This window comes from Nicotiana tabacum, chromosome 4 (assembly GCF_000715075.1).
Source record: "Nicotiana tabacum cultivar K326 chromosome 4, ASM71507v2, whole genome shotgun sequence".
NCBI classification, from domain to species: domain Eukaryota; kingdom Viridiplantae; phylum Streptophyta; class Magnoliopsida; order Solanales; family Solanaceae; genus Nicotiana; species Nicotiana tabacum.
Genome location: NC_134083.1, coordinates 147,070,409 through 147,075,046, shown reverse-complemented (window position 1 = coordinate 147,075,046; position 4,638 = coordinate 147,070,409).

Below are 4,638 nucleotides of genomic sequence, written 5' to 3'. Positions count from 1 at the left end.
TTTTGAATCCCGTAATGAGAAATTTATTAAAGGTATAATAATTATTAATTTAGTACCCAAAATCAAAAGCGGTTATTGGTTCATCGACAAAGGAGGAACCAACTTTGTAACTTCACTTTTGTTGCTCTCACAAAAATAGTACGGTACTTTTTTTGTTACTCTTTTTAAAATGAACCAGCCAAATTAGAAGATTTGCTACTTGTTGAAAGTATCACTTTTGTCCAAATCAGTTACTTTTCTTGTTCGATTATTATTGTATATTAATTTGATATTACGGAGAACCTATAAGGTTCAAATACTGAATCCGTCTATGTATAGAGGCTGATGGTGATAGCTATTCGATTATAACAGATAAAGTAGTGGTAGAAAATCAAAGTGAAAAAAGAAATAAATAAAATTAGAAAAGTTTCGAGAAGACAAAGTGGGCAAAGAGGCGCAGTTCAGACCATCATTTTATTTAATTAAAATTTTTATGCACCTTCTTTTGTTTTTCCGATAAAGATAGAGTAAATTACAAAAGAAAAAGAAATAAATAAAACTAGAGAAGTGTGGGGAAGTCAAAGTGGACAAAAAGGCGCAATTGTGACCACTCCTATTCTGTCTGCAATTATTTGCAAGTGATTATCCCACTTGTCTTTATTTTTATTTTTATTTTTTCCTCTTTTATTGGTAATATATTCATTTATCTGACTCTTTGTTTCCTTTGTGGTCCTTTGACCTTAGTCAATTAGAAAAGCGTAAATTATGGTCCTAAATTTTGAACAAGAAATTAACCTTACTTGAAAGGTCACTAAAATCAAGGAAATATACTAATGTTATAATCTTTAGATACTTCTTTTCGCATGTCACTAACATCTGTAATGCAAATCCCGACGATAAAAATTAGTAATAATAACAATAATAATAATAATACAATATTGGTGGGCATTTGGACATAAAAATTATAAAATTTCAAAAAAATAATTTTTTTTTTCAAGTGAAAATGGTACTCCATTTAAAAATAAGAGTTGTGTTTGGACATAAATACAATTTTGGGCCGGTTTTGAATTTTTGTGAGTGATCTGAAGTGAAAATTTTGAAAAATAGTTTTTTGGAGTTTTTTAAATTTTCGAAAAATTCTGAAATTCATTTAAGTGAAAATTGAAAATTTTATGACCAAACACTACAACAACATTAACAACAACAATAAACCCAGTTTGATCCTATAAATGGGGTATGGGGAGGGTAGTACGTACGCAGACCTTACCCCTACCTCATAGAGATAGAGAGGTTGTTTCCGATAGACCCTCGGCTCAAGAAACAATGAAAATAAAGCACCAAGTAGCAAAAAATGTTAGTAATAATGTAACATAGTAACATATGTGAATGCCTCAACATGCGTAATAAAGAACGGGGCCATGTAGAAAATTAAAATAGAAGTAGTAAGTAATGTTTTTGTTTTCCGTCGGTCTTATAAATTTCATCGCCCAATTTAGCAAAGGGAATATCATCGTCGCATTAGCTCCTTCTTCGCTAGATTATTGAAGATAATGTTTAACAAAAAAAAGAGAGGCTAAGCCCTATTGTTGCGAAATTGACCTTTTATACTTTGTAATAGACCAATGTTAATAGTGCTACCTTTAGTTTGGTCCCACCAATTTTTTATTTTGTGTGTTTGGGATGACAAAGTCATTTTTCATGAAAAATATTTTCGAAAAAAGATTTTGGTACTTTGTGTACGGGTAAAATCGGGGGCAATGTCTACCCCGATTTTCCGATGAGAGAACGAAGGGGAAGCACGGATCCACGAGGTTATAATCGAGGCAAAAAACCCCTCATGTCGAGACCCAGGAAGAATAGACGATATCCGACGTCGGGCATGGTAAAGTAACGTACCCCGAACCGAGTATTATTTCTAGACTTCAGGAGACGCGATGGACAGTTATGCATGATGGATAAGGGGCCGTAATACTCACCCTCAACTGGATATTACGGCGCGAATCTCGTTCAGTATCAATTATGGATCGACAATTACTCTTAGTCTGCTCACTTGAACGTTGACGCTGAATCAGGCCATCACAGGAGAATAATAATGTGGTGCCCAGTAATGAGGTGCTTCCTGCCGATCCCAACGGTGTCCCAGTTGCCGACCCGGTCGATGCTAACTCGCAGGTGGCCATCAACATCAATTTGCTAACCGATCCCGAAAACAGTGTTTGCGGGGGGACCCCGACCAATAACTCGAGAAGCACCCGAAGGTGAAGGTGATGGGGTGAGCCTACGACTGATTTTTGAAATGTTGCAAGCTCAACAAGTGGCAATAGCACAGCTGCAAAATCAAATCCATGCCCCCAATAGGGTCGAGCCTGAACAATCCTGGAAAAGCACTCGAAGAGACAAATAAATTACCAAGAAACCGGGTGAATCCGAGCCCGGGGTAACTTTAGAGGTAATGAAGATGCTCGAAGTGTTGACAAAACGGGTAGAGTCAGGCGAGAAAAAGATTGAGGCCAACGATAAGAAGCTGGAAACATACAACTCCAGGGTCGATCAGATCCCGAGAGCACCCCCGATATTAAAGGGACCAGACTCCAAAAAATTCATCCAGAAGGCCTTTCCTCCGAGTGCGATACCAAATCCGATCCCAAAGAGGTTTCGTATGCCAGACATTCCCAAATATAATGGGACCACGGATCCAAATGAGCATGTGACCTCCTATACGTACGCGATCAAAGGGAACGATTCGGAAGATGATGAGATTGAGTCGGTGTTGCTGAAAATATTTAGAGAAACTTTGTCCAAGGAAGCAATAATATGGTATCACAATTTGCCTCCCAATTCCATTGACTCATTTGCTATGCTTGCAGATACTTTCGTAAAGGCCCATGCCGGGGCGACCATCAAGGTCGAGACCAGAAAGTCAGATCTTTTCAAGATCAAACAAAGGGATAACGAGATTCTTAGGGAGTTTGTGTCAAGATTCCAGATGGAGCGGATGGACCTACCACCAGTTGCAGATGACATGCATTCACTCAGGGGCTCAACCCCCGAAGTTCCGTGGCCTCTCAATAGCTAAAACAAAATTTGGTGGAGTACCCGGCGGTAACTTGCGCCGACATCCACAACAGGTACCAGTCGAAGATTAGGGTCGAAGATGACCAACTTGGGCCCCCTTCTGGGTCTATTTACCCCATCAGGACTGATGATAGATCTAAAAGAGCGATTGATCAAAAGCCAAGACCGGTCCGAGATCGATATCAACCATATAATGCGGATCGAAGGGGAAATGGATCCGGGCGTCACCCCGCAAGGAACGAGAAGAGAAGTGATAGGGGGCCTAGTCGCCGGGGCTTGATGAGCAAGAATGAGTTCGACTGGATGCTCGGGAGTATGGAAGAACTAAGATTATCGGAGTACAATTTCAACGTAGACGCTGCCAGCATCCAGTTGGCCATAGGGCGCATCAAAGAGACCAAGTGGCCCCGACCATTGCAGTCCGACCTTACCCAGAGAGATCCTAATTTGATGTGTAAGTATCACGGCACTCACAGTCACAGGACCGAAGATAGCCGACAATTAAGATAAGAAGTTGCTCCGTTATTCAACAATGGGTACCCGAGAATTCCTGAGCGAGCGAGCCAAAAACCACTTCAGGAACAGGAATGCCAACAAAAAGTCAAACAAGAGGAGTCTCAGCACGTGATCAACATGATCATCGGGGGAGTCGATATCACCCAAGGGCCAATGATAAAACGCACTAAAGTGTCTATCACGAGGGAAAAACGCACCCGGGATTACGTTTCGGAGGGAGCTATCTTGTTCAGCAATGAAGACGCTAAGTGTATCGTACAACCTCACAACGATGCACTAGTAATATCTGTACTTATCAAAAAATCTCAGGTTAATGTGTGTTGATTGATCCAGGTAGCTCGGCCAACATCATCAGATCAAGGGTCGTAGAGTAATTGGGGTTACAAGATCAAATCGTACCGGCAGTTTGGGGTATTGAATGGATTCAACATGGCGTGTGAGACCACGAAAAGAGAGATAACTTTGCCAGTAAACACCATCGGGACAATCCAATAAACAAAGTTCTACGTGACCGAAGGGGATATGAGGTACAACACTTTATTCGGAAGGCCATGGGTCCAAACATGAGGGCGGTACCTTTGACCTTGCACCAGGCGCTGAAATTTCCCACACCGAGTGGAGTCAAAATGGTCTATGGAGAACATCCGACCACAAAGGAAATGTTTTTTGTCGACGAAGCGATCCCGATGCCTGCGGTTTCAACATCGAGGAGTGCAAAACTGACCAAAAAAGAAGAGATTAAATAGCAATCACTGATACCGGCCTCAGCCGAACCGGAGAAATAGGAAAAACAAGGATCAGACGATGAGGACGATTATAGCGTCCCGAGATCATTCATAGCCCCCGATGACACTAACGCCACCAAATCAATGGTTGATGAGTTAGAACAAGTTATATTAATCGAGCATCTACCAGATCGAAAGGTATACTTGGGCACGGGGTTAACCCCCGAGCTCAAGAAAAAACTTATTGATTTTCTCAAAGCTAACGCCGATTGTTTTGCTTGGTCCCATCTTGACATGACAGGAATTCCACCGAAGGTAACCAATCACAAACTAAGTTTGGACC